Here is a 20,892-nt window from a genome sequence, read left to right on the forward strand (position 1 = left end):
TAAGTGGCTCAGATATTTGGTAGTCAAGCCACTTCACATGGTAGGGCACAAATGGTGGAGTTTAGGCATCAGATAGCGAAGGGGATTTCAGAAATACTGGGATTATCCCATGATAATTCTCTTACTGTTCCTGCCAGCTTGGTTAGCCCTAGCTGCATCTTATTGTCTTTAAGAAAACACAAATTGTTTCTATTTATTGCTTTTCTTCTTTATCCCATTGATGGATGGAAAAAGTGATGGGTGGAATCTAGGGCTGGATTATGGTAATTTCGGCTTACTACAGGAAAATTTTATGGAGACAAAGGAAGGGATAAAGGTGAATGCTGAAATTCAGGAATATACTGATGGACTGGAAAAAAGTTCTGATTTTATACAGTTGTTTTTACACATATTATCAATTGTTTTCTCTTCGTCAGAATAAAAAAAAGTAGTAGACAGAGAAGAATGAACTGTCCACAAAAATAATAATGACCATTTATTAAATAACACGTATTCAGAGGTGCCTGGGTGGCTCAGTTAGTTAAGCATCTGCCTTCAGCTCAGGTCATGATCCTGAAGTCCTGCTCAGCGGGGAGCCTGCTTCTCCCTCTTCCTACTGCTCCCCCTGCTTGTGCTCTCTCTCCCTGATTCTCTCTCTCTGTCAAGTAAATAAATTCTTTAAATAACAGGTATTCGAAACTAAGCCCTTAGACACATTATCCCCATTAATCTTCCTAACAACTTCATGAGATGTTTACTGTTATGTTCCCAGTTTTGCACAGGAGCTCCAGAAAGGATGGGTAATTTGCCCAAAGCTGTATACACAGCTGGTGAGAGCAGAGCTGAGATTAGATTCTAGGTCTGACTCCAGGACTGTGTTCATTATTGCTGGACTAGCCAGCTTTTCCCCCACCCTGGGATTTTTTATATAACAGTGTACTTGAAAGAGGGAAAAGCACTGTATAACCTCCAAATGTTGCTTTCCCCTAGAGCAGCTTGATACAAAGGACAGTGGAGCAGACAGACCTAAGGCTAACTCCCATGACTCACTAGCTGCATAATTTGGGCAAGTCTTTTCACTTCTCTGAGCCTTGATATTAGATGGAGATGATTATTATCAACTGCCATGCTCATCAGACAGGGCTGCTGTAAGAGCCAAATAATATTATGAAGGAAGGGGGAGCTCTGAGGACAAGGTCTACAGGCAAGGATTTTTTTTTTTTTTTTTGTCTGAGAAAGCTTTTATCCTATAAATAGAATCCATTGATTGTCCCCTGGAGTAACTTCCCATCTTCTCTCTCCTGGCTACTGTTATGAATCTCATTTTCATGTTTATTAAAGGAGAGAATTACAAGTTGGCTTGAGCATTTAAAATCTCATTTAAATCCACTCTGGAAAATTGTTTCCAAAGGAGAGAGAATTCCAGACTGAGTGACTTGTGGGATGCCTGTTTCTTGGTGGCTCTGGGGGCAGTCGGCACAGACACCCATTTCCTCTCAATTTGACTTGTATATTGCTCCTCCAGTCTCATCCAGCTCAAGTGCATTAGATTCCCCTTGGTTGTCTAGAAGGGCTCTTGGGTGCAAATGAGGCTCAGAAAGGGAATGGGTGGGGATTGCGTTGGACTACATAGCAGGATCTGGTAGAGCCTGGTCTTCTGCTTATGGGTTCAGTGCTTTTTCCCGTGGGCTCACTCCCTTTCCCTGAAGTCTTCTCTGGCCACTTTAACCTCACATGAGGTCTTCAGGGAAGTAAGCATACTCTTTAAACTACAGACAGTTCCTAATGCAATATCAGACATGAAAGTGCTTAGCACTTAGCACTTGTCTGCAATAAATGCTTCAGAGATAGCTGAATCAGGAGCTGTGCTGCTTCTGTGCAATTTAACACCTATTTATTGAACATTTCTTCTATGCCAGGCCTTGGCCTAGATGCTAGGAATATAAGGATGCCCTTGTTCTTCAGTAGCTTAAAAACTATTCAAAGAGACTGAAATAAACCTACTTGCAGCCTAGTGTGACCCAGGGAGATACAGAAAGCTATGGAATCATGGAAGAAGGATCCTCTCTAAGCGTCAATAATGATAGCCCCTCGCATTTTATGTTGGCAGTTTACAAAGTGCTTCTCACAGCTCTTACCCATTTGACTTTCATGGGATCCCTATGAGGGATAATTATTCACATTTTCTGATGAGGCAACTGAGGCTCAGAAAGTTGAAGTGACAGACAAAGTCATAACCAGTAAACAGCTGGGCAGTAGCATGGAATAATGGAAAGACCGCTGACTTGGAACTCAAGAGACTTGGCTTCTATGTCTGTCATTTGTGACTATGCGATCTTGGATAAGTAATTTTCCTCTCTAGGGCTTACTTTCCTCATCTATCAGGTGATGTACTTAGACTAGAAATGTTGAGTGGGTCTCAGGATAAATAGGTTCTCGTTTTGTAAAGCTGCAGAACAGTATTTAACCATCTCCTGAGAATCAAAGGCAGAATGGTATAAGGGGGAGAAGGAATCAGAGAAACATGGATTAAAATCCTAGTTGAGTTCCTGTTAGCCATGTGGGCCTAGGCATGTCACTCCACCTCCCTATGACTCAGATTCCTAATTTGTAGAGATAATACCAATTTTGCAGAGTTCCTCGGAGGCTTGAATGAGGTAATGTGTCCAGCATAGCACTTGGCACATAGTAGGTTTATAAGAAAGTACCAGAGATAGGCGAGCCCAAGTTCTGGGTCTCTCTGGCTGTTCTTTAAATATGTAAGCCTAAAGATTCTGCGTTCCCTGCTCCCAGGTCTCTAAAGATTCTGCGTTCCCTGCTCCCAGGTCTCTAAAGATTCTGCGTTCCCTGCTCCCAGGTCTCTAAAGATTCTGTGTTCCCTGCTCCCAGGTCTCCAGACCAGTGAAGATGCCAAGTTTTATGCCCTTTCAACCAGGTTTAAGCCATTCAGCAATGAGAATGAGACCTTGGTGGTTCAGTTTTCAGTAAGACATGAGCAAAGCATCGATTGTGGTGGCGGGTGTGTGAGACTCTTTCCTGACACCCTAAACCAGGAGGATGTGCATTCAGAATCTGAGTATTACATCATGTTTCTAAGCTCTCTGATAGCGGTCACTATAAGCCCCATGGGGTCTTAAGGAGAGCCATTCTAATTGTTAACGAGACTCAGGTTGACCCAAAACAGGAAATTTCTAATCCACCTTCCTATGCAGTAAGACTCTTCAACAACCTGAAAAAAAAAACCAACTTTAAACCTAAATGTTAGTTTAGTATAAGTAGAACAAAGAAGTAGAGAGCCACATGGTATTAACATGGCTGCAGCACAGAGACATTCCCCAGTTCTCAAGAAAGGAGAAAGAAATCATAAACTGTGTGGACGCTCTCAGAATGTGCCTACTACGATAGGCTTTGTGCTCTGAAGGGGGTTCCTGCTCTTGAGAGAGAAGGCACAGGAGGTCAGGGAAATCACCTTTATCTAGCATTTATAATGAGTCCAGAGTATTGCATCTATAACCTTCATATATCACTAGACCTCCTTGGGGCAATCTAGCTCTTACTTCACTCCAAACTTGAATGGTGGTTGAGATTAAAAAACTAACAAACAGCAAAAATTAACCCAATTCCCAAAGCTCTGATGAAGAATGTGGATTTTACCAAATGTTTTTATACAAAGTCAGAGGAAAGTGTTGTACCACGTCATACAGCAAAATTTCCTTAAAATTCTCTTTAAACTTTTCTTTCTTTTCCCAGAGAGTTTCAGATCTCTTGCTCAAGCCCTTGCCAAAATCCTCCTCCTCAGCCTCTTTCCCTTTTTCTGTCTGCAGCCCCTTCCCCCAACTCTTTCTCTCTCATCTTTCAATCTTATCCATGCATAGAACGATATAGAACGCTGGGGGTCTAAATGCTCCCTCACAAGGAGTTTATATGTGTGTATGTATGAGGTGGTTATAGTAGAGAAACTGAAAATAATTTTTCTTTTTTTAAAAATATTTTATTTATTTACTTGAAAGAGAGAGAGAGAGCACGAGAAGGGAGAGCGTCAGAGGGAGAGAAGCTCCCTGCTGAGCAGGGAGCCTGTTGTAGAACTCTATCCTGGGACTTCAGGATCATTACCTGAGCTGAAGGCAGCCACTTAACCAACTGAGCCACCCAGGCGCCCCTGAAAATAATTTTTCAAATGTGATTTTTTTTCGTATGAATATTATTTGTTCAGTGCTCAAACAACCAAATCAGTTTCAGCTGTTATCATCTCCATTTTACAGATGAGGAAGAGGAGGTGAGAAATTTGCCCAAGGTGAGTAAATGAGAAGGCAGAATTTTAACCCAATCCATCTGGCTTAAAGCCTGTGGTTTTTTCTATTCTATGCTTTTGCCTTCTATTTGGTGGGGACACAGGCATGTGAATTGTTCTTTAAAAGGCAGAACAAAAAATATACTTTAAAAAAGATATTGGTGAGGAGCTATGAGACCACAAAAGATGGCATGACTCAGTCCAACTGGGGGCTTTTGGAGGGAGTATTAATTGTTCTTTGAAGAATGAGTTAGATTTTAATAGGCAGAGAAGGAGGTGAAGGGAATGTAATGAGGACAGAGGAAGCTGTGCAAAACCTCGGACATGAAATTGAAATGCAAGTAGAAAAATGATGAGACCAGTGCGGCTAGAGCACATCGTGTGTGTATGTCTGTGTGTGTGTGTGTGTGTGTGTGTGTGTGTGTGTGTGTTTAGGATAGTCAGAGAGCAATAACATGGGAAATGAGGTTGAAAAACTAGCTTAAAACCTATTCTTGGACCTTTGTCACATTAAGCTTTCCAGGCTCAGAGCCACTGACCCACAAGTGCCTCTAAAGTTTTCACAAAGCAGAAAGAACCCCAGGCTCTGTTTCTCCCTAGGCTTGGGCTGAATCCCAGCAATGCTACTTATTAGCTCTTTGACCTTGGGCAAGATACTTAACTTTTCTGAGCCACAGTTTTCCCAGCTAAAAGTGGAGATAGTAACAGCTACTTGTCCTAAGAACTAAATGATATGGTATAAGATACCTGGCATGGGAGGGGTTTTCTGGTTGGGTTTGGTCGATGGAAGCCTTGGCAGGAGATCAGAGGGAGGGAGAGAGCTGTGTCTCTCAACTGAAAGTTTCAACTTCCCTCCTGGCCACCCTCCCCACAGGACTTTTTTTCTTCCAGGCTCTGGCAACTACTCTTGCTCCTCGCAAGGATAGGGATAGGAATAATCCTACTGTTACTAGCTCACAGCACAGCACTATTCCTATGTCTTCTTAATGTCCTGCCCCCTTCTTTGTAAATAGTTCCTTTATTAAATTCCTGTCAAGTAATCCTAAATGTGAGTGTGATATCTGTTTCTTGCTGAAACCCTGATTAATACAAAGGATATGTCTGTCTTAGCTTCATCCAAGGCAAACTGCCTAAAAATGATACAAAATCATGCATTAGGGTTTAATTTCTAGGCGCTGGCCCTGGCATCTGTGGCTTTGGCAACAACAAAATACAGGGCTTCCTTTGCTACCTAGGGAAATACCATGAGAACAAAAAGACCATCAAATGCAGGGTGGTATGTGGGCTGGCCTTCGGGTTTGGGGAGAAGGATAAGCATTTTGTATATGTTATCTCACTTAATTCTTACAAAAACCCCACAGATTAAATGCTATCAGAAAATAGATATAGAGAAGTGCTATAAACTATAGAAGTTCACATAGGAGCAGTTTCTGAAAGGCTAGGAAGTCAGATAAGGCCCCCTCTTGGAAGAATGTTTGGCATGGTCTGGTTGCCCACTAATAGATACTGAAAGAATGGGGGAGGTAGGGAGTGCTGGGCTTAAATATGTGTGATGGGTATATCTTAGTAACATCAGGTTAGAGAGATCTAAGTTGGTTGGAGGATAATAGCTGGATTTTATTAACAACTCAACAGTCAATCACCAAATGCCAACTCTGTGTTGGGCCTTGGGCTAGTGAGGCCTTGGGCTAGTGATAGAGTGAGCCAGACATGGCCCCTGATCTCACAGTTCAGTGAAGGTATGAATCAAAAAAAGGAGAGGACTACCTAGTATGTTGAGGGTCTGGGGAAGCACAGAAGAAGCCCCCTGCATAAACTGGAGGTTTAGGAAATATCTCTTAGAGGACTTAGAGGACTCCCCCATGCTGAGTTTTGAAAGATGAGCATGAATTGGTTTTATGAAAAAGTGATAATTTTAGGGAGGATTTAATTCCTGGAAGAGGGAATCACATGAGAAAAGTCAAGAAGACTTGAGAAATTTGCAAGGAATTTGGTACAACTAGAGTGCCAGAGAGGGGCAGGAACCGGGTCTAGAAAAGCCCATAGGACTTGCATCATTGGAGAACTTGTGTTCAGGCTCAAGGCCTTTGTTAGCAGACTGTACCTGCAGGGCTCCTTGAAGTCTTCCTCTGGGGTAGGCTTTGTGTTGGAAGCTGCAGACGCCTCTTCCATCAAGAAGCTTACAGTCTAGGGGAACATACAGAGAAACAGGCAAGATCAGAGAATGACCAGAACTGTGATGGAAGAAAGGTAAAGGCTAGGAGAGACCGAAGGAGTGTGTACTTAGGAGAATGAGATCCAGAGTCTCTATTGGGTTAACCACAGAAATGGGGTGAGGGATGTGGTGAAGTATGTTTGTGTATATGTGTGGGGTGGCATTCAGAAACTATTTTCGGTAGTGCATTTAATGCTTGAGGTCCAAAGATGTCCAATATGGACTGAGATATTCCCTATCCCCTTTCTAGATCAATAAAGACATTCACCTATGCACTCTGACCATTCACCCCAATGCTACTTATGAGGTCAAAATCTATAACTAACAAGTGGCAGCTGGGGGTCTGGAGGATGACTGGGACTTCCTGCCTCCCAGGAAGATAAAAGCCCTCTGTGCCTGGAAACCAAGGAAATGGGAAGAATGTCTGCAAACAGAGGATCCTAGAGATAAGAAACCTGAGATTAGACAGTGTTTGTCTGGTGGAGATGTCAGCTATTGGGATGGGAAAAAAAAGGCTGGGAATAAAAGCAAAAACTGGGGCATTAATCCCTTAGGGAGTTGTCCAGCTAAATATTGGTATCCAAAGAGGTGTGGAGGAAAGAGGGAAGTAACTCACATTTCTTGAGACATTATTGATCCTTCTGGCAGCCTCTGCGAACAGTGTGCTCTGATTGCTGTTATGAATAAGGAAACTGGCACTTAGAAAATGAAGTGACTTGCCAAGTATATATACATTAGCACCAGGATCTGAACCTGAATCTCTGATTCCAGAGTTATTGATATGGGGAATGTGTGACGTATATTCACTGATTTATTATCATTCACTGGGAAGCTCTATTGGATTAAGCTATGGATAGGACAATCCAGGGATTGAGAATCCTCCTGGGATTCAGAATCTAGTGTGGAATGCAGACAACTACACAGATGAAGATCCTACTGTGTAATTAGTGCTGAGAGGGAAGCCCAAAGCCTGTGGAGTCCAAAAGAAGCTCCTAACCTAGCTTGTGTTAGGGTGCAGACCGTGGTCTAGGAAGGAGGAGCCAATGTTTGAATGATTGTGTTAACCTATGGGTTAGAAACAGCCTCTGGAGTTAGATAGATACAGGTTTGAATCTGAGTTCCATCCTTTACTATCGATGAGACGCCAGCCTACTTGCAGTTAGATTTTGGGCAAGGTATATAATTGTTATGAAAGTCAATTTCACATAAAGGGATTATTATAATACCCACAGGTAAAGGTTGTTGTGAAGATTAAATGAGCTAACATACATAATACAGTGACTGGTATATAGTAAGTTCTTAATTTATGGGATTTATATGTTAATAATGTACTGAATTTCAAATGCCGAATTCATTAGAGCAAGCGAAGTAGGAAATTGGGTTGGAGGGAAGACATTCCAGAGAACAGCAGGAGCAAAGGCACAAGAATTAGGTGGAAAGCAACATGGTTGTGTAAAGAACTGAAACAGCAGTTTAGTATTTGGGGAGCTTCAAGTTTGAGGTGGAGACTGGTAGGAGATGAGGTTGGAAAGTCTGTTGGAGCCAGGTGCTGGAGGGCCTCACTTATTTTGTTGCTGTTCCACAGGTCAGAGCAGAATCATCCTCATGCAGAGGAGATGTTTGGGGTTAAACAAAGAGCAACATAGGACCCAGCAGCTGGAATCCCTAAGAAGTCCCTAAGAAGAGGCCTGTAGGGAGGTGGGCAGTGCCCCAGCCATGTGTAGGGTGATTTAGCAAAGGCCTCCAGTTCCATGGGAGGGAAGTGTAGCCAGATAATTAAGACAGATGATCAGGCTGTGTCTGTGCCTTTAGCACCACAAGAAAAACAGGGTCTAGGTTTCTTCCAGGCCCAGCAGGCAGGCTCAGAGCAGCAGGATTAACCACAGACCTTCACTCCTGTTGAGGACCGTGCAGCTGATGTAGTCAGGGTTGGCTCAAGGCTTAGGGGAGAGGAGAGAGGTTACAGGCCTCTGTGCTCCCTGCTGAGCAGAACTAGAGAAGATGGAAAGTAGTTAGACAGGCGGGGATCTATCTAGACTAGAGCCTCCTTGATGGGATGCTGACTGGTACATGTCAGGAATCAAAAGGCTGCTGAGACAGCTCAGGAACTAGAAAACTTTCTTAGTTGCAATGCTAGGGAATAACTTTGAGTCTGGTAGGCTTGGCATTGAAGCTTTCAGTCAGTCTTGGCAAATGGTTAGCACCAAGGTGAACTGCTAGGTAGATAGAGCAAAACTGGTGGCTCCACAGCAGAAGATATATGAAAGTCAGGGTAGGGTGTTTGTGACTTGGGGGTTTGTCTTGGTAAATAGAAGGGGCCTAGAGTACAAGGGACTGTTACAGGTCTGGGAGCATCTTGGGTACAAAGCAGATGACCAAGAGAGGTCTTCAGGAAGAGGGATACAGGCTAGAAGACTTGTTCTGACAATAAAGGCACATGATTGAGGGAGGGAGAGGGTCACACACAAGGGAAATTCCCATATTATTTGAGCTTAAAGAATTCAAGGTCAAAGTGATTTTGAACTTGAGGAGGAGTTAGAGTTGCTTAAAGGCTTTTTCTCTCCTGTATTGGGTTTGCTTATAGAATCTTGAGTTGGGCTCTCAGAGTGGTAAGGACAGGAGGTTGACAGGGTTAAGGAGCTAGGTCTAGCCTGACTATATGGATCCCAGTTTCATCCCAGCCCACTCACCTGTCCTTAAGGAAGAACATTTTGTTTTAGGACTGGGAGGACTTCGAATACTTCCTAGACAGAAACATCAAGAAGCCAGACGACTGGAATGAGGCAATGGATGGGGAGTGGGAAGGACCTCTGATGCCAAACCTGAAGTATAAGGTGAGGGGGGGCCTCTCCTTGCAATGGGTATGAGAAATAAGACAGAAGAGATATGAAGTTTAATTTGTAGAAAACTCCGAGATCCTGTGGTCTCCCTCTCACTACCACCCACTGCCCATAAGACTATTGCCTCATTTGGGTCCTAATCTCAGGGCTGTGCCTACCTGGGCGGGGGTGTTCTGGTAAAGGTCAATGCTGGGAGGGGGAGATCCAGCCAGCCCTAGACAAGGGGTTTGTCCAGAGTGGTGGAAAGCAGCCAAAGGAACATGGTCAAACAGGAAATGGGTCTGGGGTCAGGAACTGGAAATCTCAGCAGTGATTCTGAAAGGAAAAAGTAGGACATGAATGAGCCAAAGGTGTTGGGGGTGGGGATGGGAAACTTCTTTTTAAGGGCTAACTCCTGACCTCCTATCACACGTGAGAAGAAACTAAAGGAATCAGCTACCAAATGGTCCAGAGATAAAACTGACACAAGCATGATTTTATTTGGCTATAGTTTCCTGTGTTACTGTTCAGGAAGAGAACGGTCCCAAGTGCCAAAGTCCTTAAATGGTGTTCCCTGTGAAGCTACATTTTCTTAACTTCATAAACAAACTTAGGCGCAGAGAAGGGACCAGGCTCAGAATGGGTTTCTGTCACCTTGTTCAGCTCCCTCTAGGTAAAAAGGAAAATCGGGAAGAGCCTCATGCATTAGCTCAAAAAAAGAGAAAGAAGCTACAGGAATTCTGCTCTAATATACAACTGTCTTTATAAATTATTTGGTCTTTCAGATTATATGAGAAGAAAGGGAAAATACTAATGCCGTGTTCACTCTTTGGTTCTTTGTTTAGGGACAATGGAAACCTCAGATCATTGATAATCCCAGTTACCAAGGGGAGTGGATTCATCCAGAAATAGACAAACCTAAATGTAGGCCTGACCCCACCATTTGTCACTATTAGAACATCAGTGTTCTTGGCCTGGACCTTTGGCAGGTTAAGTTGTCTGGGCTTAGAGCCACTGATCAACAGTCCCTCTAAAGTTTTCATAAAGTGGAACTGCAGGCTAGAAATCGCAAGACTTGAATGAGTCTTGATCTTTCTAAGCCTTAAACTGCTCATCTTTAAAATGGGACTAATTATATTTGTCCTGATAACCACAACAGCTAAAGTGTACTGAGTCCCTACCATGTACCAAGTACCATATCAGAGACGTTGCAAATACTACTTGATTCTCACTATGAAACCTCCTATTTCTAAATGTGATAACTGAGGTTTGGAAAAGATAAATAATTTGCCCAAAGACACATTTGGTGAGCAGAAAATCTGAGATTTGAGTGTAGGTCTTTCTGAGGCCAGATTCAGGCTTCTAGTACTTTATATTGCCCTGCTGGTCCTGCATGATTCTTGGGGGTGATTTTGGGCAAAGGGAATCATCAGTAATGTGGTAAAATTTTGAAATATTAAAATCCCCAGGGGCTCCTGGGTGGCTCAGTTGGTTAGGCAGCTGACTCTTGCTTTTGGCTTAGGTCATGATCTCTGGGTCCTGGGATGGAGCCCAGCTCAGACTCCCCATTCAGTGGGGAGTCTGCTTCAGGATTTTCTCTCTCCCTCTGCCCTTCCTGCTGCTCTCTCTCTCTCTCTCTCTCTCTAAAATAAATAAATAAATCTTTAAATAAATAAATAAAAATAAAACCCCCAGACAGATGTCAGATGTGATTGGCCCAGCCATGATGGTAATTCTTTAAAAAAATTTTTTTAAAGATTTATTTATCTGAGAGAGAAAGAGAGAGAGAGTGTGCATGCGGGAGAGAGAGTAGGGGGAGGGACAGAGGAAGAGTGAGAATCTCAAACAGATTTCCTGCTGAGTGTGGAGCCTGAAGGAGGTCTCCATCTCATGCCTCTGGGATCATGACCTGAGCCAAAAATCACAAGTCAGATGCTCAATTGACTAAGACGTCCAAGGGACCCATGATGGCAGTTCTTGACCTAGCATTTCTCTCTCTTCTAGTCATCTTTCCTGACTCTGGCTGGAAGAGAAAGAGGGGGACTCAGATACTCAGGCCTTGAGAGAGTTGTTCTCTCTCCCCTGAGACCTGTTATTGAAGATGGGGAGGATTCTTTCCCAACTCAGGAGAAAAGAGAGCACCTCAAGTGCAGGCCCTAGAATGAAAGCCTTAGCCCAAGAGGCCTCTGAAAGACTATAATTTATACAAAAAATAGAAGCAAAAACTCTGCAATCTACATAGTCTTAGAATTCCCTTGGAGAGGAAGGGAATTCACTTTTGTTCAACACAGGCCTGGGATCTATGCTTTACCTGTGTTACCTCCTTTAATTCTCCTAACTCTGTAAAATAAGTACTATTGTCTCTTATTATCCCATTTTTACATCTGGCAGAATTGAGACTCAGAAATGTCAAGCGAGGCACCCAAGAGCACCTAGCTAGTACCTGGGAGAGATGGGAATCAAACAAAGGTCTGCCAGCCTTTATTGACTATGCCCACTATACAATCGAGCCTCTAGAAACTGCAGCCATTTCTCTTTGTATCCTGGAAGGTTCCATGGCCAGGGAAATCTGTCTGCAGTTCAGGGCTGCCAAAGGACTCTTGGACAGACGCCCCTTATATGAAGCTTTCTTTGGTTTACTTATTTTCCACTTTATTTCCAGTTTCTTGGTTTCCTGGCTCAGTGAGACCAGCATAGGAGGGCAAAGAGATGATGATATAAATTACCACATGCATAACAGGGGTTCAGGAGAGAAAGATGGAGGGAGGGAGGGAAGGTAGGAAGGGAGGAAGGAAGAAAGGAGAGAAGGAAGAAAGGAACACATGTCCTTCCTTCCTTTCCTATCTGAAGAAGGTGAATACAGTTTGCACAAATTCCCATTGTTATCTCTTTTTCTCAGTTGTCTCTTTTTAATAAATAATAGGAATTTTCTATATCTTGTATAAATATGTGGTCATGTTAATATGCCTAATCTGAAAAAAAAATATGCCTAATCTGATTCTTTCCTTTAAATGCATTGTGGTTTTGGGGCACCAGGGTGGCTCAGTGGGTTAAAGCCTCTGCCTTCGGCTCCGGTCATGGTCTCAGGGTCCTGGGATCAAGCCCCTCGTCGGGCTCTCTGTTCAGCAGGGAGCCTGCTTCCGCCTCTCTCTCTGCCTGCCTCTCTGCCTATTTGTGATCTCTCTCTCTGTCAAATGAATAAATAAAAAATCTTTTTTAAAAAAAAGAATAAATAAATAAATGCATTGTGGTTTTTATTTTTTTCACTGAAAACATGAAGGTATACATTTAAAACTATATCTTTGTTAAAAATTTTGTACAGAATTTTTAAATGATTTGACACTAATTGTTTTGAGTTGTATCAACCTCTCCAACAGGCAAAGCTTCTATTTGAGAATTTAAATTCTCACTGAAGGAATGCTTCTCACACTTTAATGTGCATACGAATCACCGGAGGATCTTATTAAAATGTAGATTCTAATCCAGCATGTCTGGGACAAAGCCTGAGAGACTGCATTTCTAAAACTCCAGCATTATCTCTAAATTGTTTTTCTTGTGACACAGTTCTGTATCATGCTCACATTATCCTTGCAGGCCTCCTTTCCTTCTAGGTTCTAATTGGGTCTGATACTCCCGGTCTTACTTCACATGACACACTTAACTAACTGGACACATCCGATTTACCACTGGGTCCCTGCACCTTACTGGAAAAGCCTAGGGACTCTCAGCATGGAGATAGATGGGAATTCCTTCCCTCGTCGTGTCTCAACAGGGCTTTCCAGCCTCTGTGAGCCCAGTTGTCCTCCTGATGGGACCTAGCCTAGAAAGCTGGTCAACTTTCCTGCCTAGTCCCTGACCCTTTCCCCTCTGTTCTGACGCCTCCATACATAATCCCCTTGGTTTTGTTGTTGTTGTTGTTTAAGCAAAAGTGGTTGCATTGTTTCATCAGGACAGAGGCTGGAAGGAAATGGCCACAAAGAAAGAAAATTCTTTCCCTTGGGCGCTTGAGTGGTTCAGTCCGTTAAGCGTCTGTCTTTGGCTCAGGTCATGATCCCAGGGCCCTGGGATTGAGCCTGCATTGGGCTCCCTGCTCAGCGGGGAGTCTGCTTCTCCCTCTACCCAACCCCTTGTGATCTTGCTCTCTCCCACATAAATAAATAAATAAAATCTTAAAAAAAATTCTTCCTCTTATTTTTGGGACCCCTTATGATCTTTGAAGGAATAATGATATAAAATCATGCAATGAGTATGGCTAAACCACAATGGAAAGCACCATGAATTTAGTGTTAGGAAGATGGGAATAAAAGAGCACTGAAGAGAACAGGGAAGATTAGGAACATTTTTCGTGGGAGTAAGGACATTGGAAGAGCCAATAAATGAGTTGTTCTCTAACCAAGACTGCTGATAACTCAAAAGAGAAAAAAAAATCCCAAAGGTAAAAAAATCTCTTAACGTTGTACAAGGAATTATTAAAAACAACGAAGAAGTGGCTCAGAGCAAAATAATCTCTATTCAAAGCAGCTTTTGTTTTGTCATTTATTCTGTTGGAGGCAGGGTGGTGGGATGATATAAACCAAATAAAAGTCTTCTCATCAAAACAAAACTTTTTTCAAACTTTGGAGGAGGAACACATGATAACTCATGTTGCAAACTTTCTTTTGGTCACACAACTGCTCCCACACAATTAACCAACATACTCCTAAAATGAAGAAATACAGAATGACCCTCTTTCTGCTCCTTCTGAAACAGATCCAGATATTGAAAGGTTATGATAATTATTGCCATTTATTGAGTGACTATTACCTGCAAGACACTGCGCTTTACATACATTATTTCTAATTCTTATGATAACACTGCAAAGGAGTTATTCTCAATATTTTACTTATGAGGGAAGAGGCTCAGGGGAGTTAAGTAATTTGCCCAAAGTCACACAGCTAGTATGTGGTTGAGCTGGTCTGTCTGACTCCATGACTCGTGGTCACTGTATTCTGTTCCTTTATCATTAAATCAACAAACACTAGACTTATATTATGCCATTGACTTAGTTTATCTTTTCCTTCAATTGTAAATACTAAATATATTGTCTTCAGAAAATAAAGAAATATAGGAGAGAGTTTAAATTCTGCTCACACTTTTCATCATAACTTTTTCTTATGTTCTCTTAATTTTTCTGACTATATTGAGAAAATATTTGAAAGGGCATCTCTAAGTGGCATGAAAGTTAGGTGCCATCAATCTGAGCTGGGACAAGAGTCACTGGGCAGCAATTTGGAGCCTAGCAGAGTGATGAACATTTCTTCATCATCGTGGTCAGAGGTTTGAGGAACACAGTCTTTGAGGAACACAAATCTTGCGAGATGGTAACTTCCTTCTAGAGTGGATCAGCTAAGGTGGTACAACATTCTGGACCCTCTGTATTATTAATTACCTTTGTATTCCCCCCATTCTGCCTCAATTACTGATTAAAATCTCTGGGCCCATGGCCTTTGAATTTGCACTTAGCAAGGCCTCCAAGTGAATTTTTAAGCCCTTCAACTTCATTCTAATCCCACTGTTTTCATTTCAACAGGTAAAATCAGGTAGCATTTTAGAGTTTGCTGAGGAGATTGGAAATAAGACCTCAAATAAGAAAAGTAAGGTACTCCTCCACCCTGAATTCCAGATGTCTGACTCCTCAGTTGTGCAGTATTCTTTGCATTTCCAAAAGCAGCTTAATAGTCATTATCTCATTTGCTGGTCGCATGTTCCTGAGAGGAGGGGGAAGGAAAGAACTAACATTCATCAGACACCCACAGCTTTGTACTTGAGCACTTTCCAAAAGTTATCCTACTTAGCCCTCAAAATCCTTAACAAGGCAAGTGTTATTCCCATTTTTCAGATCTAGGAACTGAGATTCAGAGGGTATATATTAACCGCCCAAGGTCACACACAGCTTTAAGCTTGTTGACTTAGAAGTCACACTCCTTCTGTGTCATGTTCCCTGCTCACAGTGTGGTAATCTAGAAGTCGGCTACTGAGCACACTTCTGATGCATGGCTTGGAGAAAGACAAAAGGTGTTAGTGCTGTTCGCCAGCTTTCCTGCTCTCCTAGAACAGTTTTATAGGTGGACTAATATTTGGGACAATGGCTTCATGACTGCCTGGTTCTGCAGAAAGGCCCATTCAAGCAGGTCTGTGGTCAGTGGCAGGTCTGGTTACCCAGCAGGCAGATTAAGCTCATGCCTAGAATACCAGCAAAGCACAAACACGCAAAAAAATCTTTTTTTTTTTTTTTTAAAGATTTTATTTATTTATTTGACAGAGAGAGATCAGAGTAGATAGAGAGGCAGGCAGAGAGAAAGGGAGAGAGGGAAGCAGGCTCCCCGCTGAGCAGAGAGCCCGATGTGGGACTCGATCCCAGGACCCTGAGATCATGACCTGAGCTGAAGGCAGCGGCTTAACCCACTGAGCCACCCAGGCGCCCCCAAAAAAATCTTTTTGAGAGAACTTTTGTACTTAATATTTCCAAAGAAGCATTGAAGTAGTCGTCATAGAAAAATAAAAATCTATTAAACCCCACCCATTTTTTCCAAAGAAATGGAACAAATAATCCTAAAATTTATATGGAACCAGAAAAGACCTCGAATAGCCAAAGGAATATTGAAAAAGAAAGCCAAAGTTGGTGGCATCACAATTCCGGACTTCAAGCTCTATTACAAAGCTGTCATCATCAAGACAGTATGGTACTGGCACAAAAACAGACACACAGATCAATGGAACAGAATAGAGAGCCCAGAAATAGACCCTCAAATCTATGGTCAACTAATCTTCGACAAAGGAGGAAAGAATATCCAATGGAAAAAAGACAGTCTCTTCAACAAATGGTGTTGGGAAAATTGGACAGCCACAAGCAGAAAAATGAAATTGGACCATTTCCTTACACCAAACATGAAAATAGGCTCAAAATGGATGAAGGACCTCAACGTGAGAAAGGAATCCATCAAAATCCTTGAGGAGAACACAAGCAGCAAATTCTTCGACCTCAGCCGCAGCAACTTCTTCCTAGGAACATCGCCAAAGGCAAGGGAAGCAAGGGCAAAAATGAACTATTGGGATTTCATCAAGATCAAAAGCTTTTGCACAGCAAAGGAAACAGTTAACAAAACCAAAAGACAACTGACAGAATGGGAGAAGATATTAGCAAACGACATATCAGATAAAGGGCTGGTATCCAAAATCTATAAAGAACTTATCAAACTCAACACCCAAAGAACAAATAATCCAATCAAGAAATGGGCAGAGGACATGAACAGACATTTCTGCAAAGAAGACATCCAGATGGCCAACAGACACATGGAAAAGTGCTCCACATCACTTGGCATCAGGGAAATACAAATCAAAACCACAATGAGATACCACCTCACACCAGTCATAATGGCTAAAATTAACAAGTCAGGAAATGACAGATGCTGGCGAGGATGCAGAGAAAGGGGAACCCTCCTACACTGTTGGTGGGAATGCAAGCTGGTGCAACCACTCTGGAAAACAGCATGGAGGTTCCTCAAAAAGTTGAAAATAGAACTACCCTACGACCCCGCAATTGCACTACTGGGTATTTACCCTAAAAATACAAACGTAGTGATCCAAAGGGGCACGTGCACCCAAATGTTTATAGCAGCAATGTCTGCAATAGCCAAACTATGGATAGAACCTAGATGTCCATCAATAGATGAATGGATAAAGAAGATGTGGTATATATATATACAATGGAATACTATGCAGCCATCAAAAGAAATGAAATCTTGCCATTTGCGACGACGTGGATGGAACTAGAGGGTATCATGCTTAGTGAAATAAGTCAATCGGAGAAAGACAACTATCATATGATCTCCCTGATATGAGGAAGTGGAGATGCAACATGGGGGGTTTGAGGGGTAGGAAAAGAATAAATGAAACAAGATGGGATCGGGAGGGAGACAAACCATAAGTGACTCTTAATCTCACAAAACAAACTGAGGGTTGCTGGGGGAGGGAGGTTGGGAGAGGGGGGTGGAGTTATGAACATTGAGGAGGGTATGTGCTATGGTGAGTGCTGCGAAGTGTGTAAACCTGGCGATTCACAGACCTGTACCCCTGGGGATAAAAATACATTATATGTTTATAAAAATTTTTTTAAAAATCTATTAAGCCTTTTTATACTTTTTTAGTCTGGTTTTGTTTTGTTTTTAGTTTGGGGTTATCTAATATTGTTTTGTTGAGGCAGTATTACATATTAGTTAAGAGCATGGATTTTATTCTTATTTCTTTTAAAGAAAAAAATTCCTCATTGAAAAATAAAAGGAAACTAACTCTAACTCAGCCAAATTTACAGTGTCTATTTATACGCTTTCAGAAAAGCCACTGTCTGACATGAAACATTACCAAAGATGAAAAATGATATTGCTAAATATATATCTTTTAAAGAATGATTGCCACAGTTACATGATCTATAGTGAATTCCAGTTTCAATACAAGTTAGAGCATGATTTTTAGAGCTATAATGCTGATATTCAAATCCAGGCTCCATCACTTACTAGCTGTGTGACCTTGGGCAAGTTATTTAACCTTTCTGATCTTCAGTTTTCTGATCTTTAATTTGGGAATGATGATAACAACTCTCTAATAAATTCCTGGTATACAGTAAGTGCTCAATGTATGGTACCCATTATTATTAAATCATACATTCACTCAACAAATATTTATTGAATGCTTGTTCAAAGCACTATTGTAAGTCCTGAAGATCTATAAGTGAAATGAAACAGAAGTGTCTGTCCTCATGGGGCTTACACTCAGTTAGGGCAGACCAACAGGAAATATACAGATAAGTTAAGACAAATGTGTGAAATAAGCTACGGAGAATAATAAAGCAATAGAAGGCTATGATCATGAGGTTTTTGCTCTTTTATAATAGGGGTCATCATGAGAGCCTTCACTGAGTAAATAACACCTAAAAGACTTGGAGGAAGGAGCAAGAAAGTAGAAAATAAAGTAGAAAAGGGAGGACATGAGCTGGTTGAGTTCTAACGAAAAATAGGCTCAATGGATTGTCGTAGGTCCAGGTGGAGCTGAGGAGTCGGTGGAGTTGGCAGTTTCTGGTTACCTTTGGCAAGAGCAGTTTTGGTAAAGAAAGGAGGGTGGAAGCCTATGAGTGAGTAGAGCAGTGAGAGGGAAGTGGAGAAATAGAGATCTTAGTTTTATCCAGTGCTTTCCAGACATAAGAAAATGAAGGCCTGGTTGAAAGAGAAAGTTTTTCCTCTAATAAATGTGGGAAACAGAAAAGATGTCAAGTATTTGCTCCCAGAAAGATTCTAGAAGGACCCAGCTTACTGGGCGTGCAGGTTCTCAGTCTAGCTTTGTCCCCCCAAACTGGGTAAAAGACCAGTTGGCTTAGGTACTTTAGATGGAGATTAAAACCATACAGGAATTTAGACTGTATGCCTCCTTTAATGACTCTTTGGGTAGAAAAATCTATGAAGTTGGCTCTAGGGGTCAAATTCTGGGACTTAGATGAACATATTAGTGAACATAGAAGGAGTCCCATTTCTGACCTTATGCACGTTTGTACTGATCACAAGTCAAAAACAAATTCAAAGAGCTCCATAAAGATTGTGTTACTGAATATGGCAGAAATAGGACCAGCCTCAGATCCAGAAAACCTGGGTTTCTAATTCTAGTTCTACCGCTCACCAGCCATACAGCTTGGGCAAGCCTCATTTAATCAGTCCAAACCTCAGATCCTTTATCTAGGAAGTGGGACTAGTAACATTTACCTCACAGATTGTTATGAGGAATAGAGATAACATGTGTAGACTGTCTAGCACTATGCTTAGCAATGCTGTAGGCATTCGGTACATGATTGTTGAATCTGAACCAATTTTATTTATGAACAGATTACACACACACACAGTTCTCTCCATCACACACATACTGAAAATTTGTAAACAAACACCATCCCAGAAATCTTTAAGAGTGTGGGAAGACACCAGACATTTCTAAAGTGGGTTAACTTTATTTATACTGTCTGTAAATTATTTTGAAATTCTACATTCTAAACAGGACAAAGAGAAGCAATGGAAGGAGCTATATGAAGAAATGGGAAAAGAAAACAGGCAGGAAAAGCCAAGAAGAAAAAAGAAAAGGAGGAGGAATGAGAAGATGACATCTGGGGAGTCAAAGAAGAGGGAAGTGAAGAGGATTATGCTGAGGAACCAGGAAATGACAGGCAGCGGAAGGAAGATGATGCCAAAAGAGCCTTTCTGGGTAAAAAATGAAGAAGTCTGTGTTGACCAGAAGGATGAACTGTAACTGGGTAAAAAAAAAAAAAAGACCTTACACTCAGAGGCAAGGGATGTTGCTAGGAAGGAGAAATGTTGATGAGGTTGGCAGAATCTGGGGAGCAAATTTATCTTCTCTTTTTGAACAAATTTGGATTTGTATTTCTACTCTATCTCCTTTAGTTTGTATGAACTTGGGAAAAATCTCATCACCTCCTGGGGCTTCTATTTCCTTGTCAAGGGAGAGGGAGTGATAATTCCTGTTTCATGAGGTTGTCGCATGGGTTAGATGAACCATGTATGTACACCGCCTGATATAACTATTGAGTCAACAAATAGTCACAATTCCTACTATCATTATTGCATTGTGTAGGAAATTGTTGGTAAATAAGCTATATAAACTTGATCCTCACTTTCAGTTTATCTCAGTACATCTAGGGAATTTTATTTCATGTAAATATCTGTATTACTTAGTACTTGCTGAGTAGTTCTGATGGTTGTACTTGTGGGTGATGAGGTTTTCTTCTTACAGATGTTATCAAACACTTAAAAACAAAACCAGACTTCCTCTTAACATAAAGAAGGTACTTTGTGAAAGTCCTTTTGCTTCTCTGTTGTTTTGTGCCCTAATTTTTAAGTAATTGTTACTTGTTTGCAGGGTTGATGGTCTTATCTTTTCTTACCACCTGCTCACAACGTCACTGTCATAGGCACATGCTCTTCGCAGATTGCAAAGCACTTTCCCATAAATTTGAGGAGTTCCTGTGATGTGCTCATTTAACCCTCATGGCAGCAGTTGTAGAGGATACAGTTATCTTAATTTTATTTAAGTAGAAACTGCTTAGAACAGGCAAGTCGTTTGCTAAGGGTAAGGGACAGGGCCAGTATCTGAACTCAAGTTTGTCTGGTTCCAAAGCTTTCTTGTTCCTTGTCTTGCACTAGGCTGTTGAATGAGTGAGTGAATATCCCTTATATTGAATATAGATCATAGGCATCATCCCACAGAGAGGAAATACCATTTTAAGATAAATAAGCAGGGGCACCTGGGTGGCTCAGTTGTTAAGCATCTGCCTTCGGCTCAGAGCACGATCCTGGGGCCCTGGGATCGAGCCCTCCATCAGGCTCCCTGGTCAGCCGGAAGCCTGCTTCTCCCTCACTCACTTCTCCTGATTGTGTTCCCTCCCTTGTTGTGTCTCTCTGTCATATAAATAAATAAAATCTTAAAAAAAAAAGATAAATAAGCAAAAAATATTTCTCCTCTTTTAAAAATTTCTCTAAAACCCAAGCATACAGACA

At 41.7% G+C, this 20,892-nt stretch overlaps 1 pseudogene across 1 annotated transcript; it reads left to right on the plus strand.

The window, feature by feature from the left end:
• Positions 1-220: 220 nt before the first annotated feature.
• Positions 221-19,627, plus strand: LOC308341705 (calreticulin-like; annotated as a pseudogene). Its single transcript has 8 exons — positions 221-316; positions 2,869-3,066; positions 5,443-5,543; positions 6,736-6,945; positions 9,206-9,319; positions 10,150-10,293; positions 14,874-14,942; positions 19,379-19,627. The product of its transcript is annotated as a calreticulin-like (transcript).
• Positions 19,628-20,892: the final 1,265 nt, after the last annotated feature.

The sequence above is a fragment of the Martes martes genome, assembly GCF_963455335.1.
Source record: "Martes martes genome assembly, chromosome: 4".
Classification (NCBI taxonomy): domain Eukaryota; kingdom Metazoa; phylum Chordata; class Mammalia; order Carnivora; family Mustelidae; genus Martes; species Martes martes.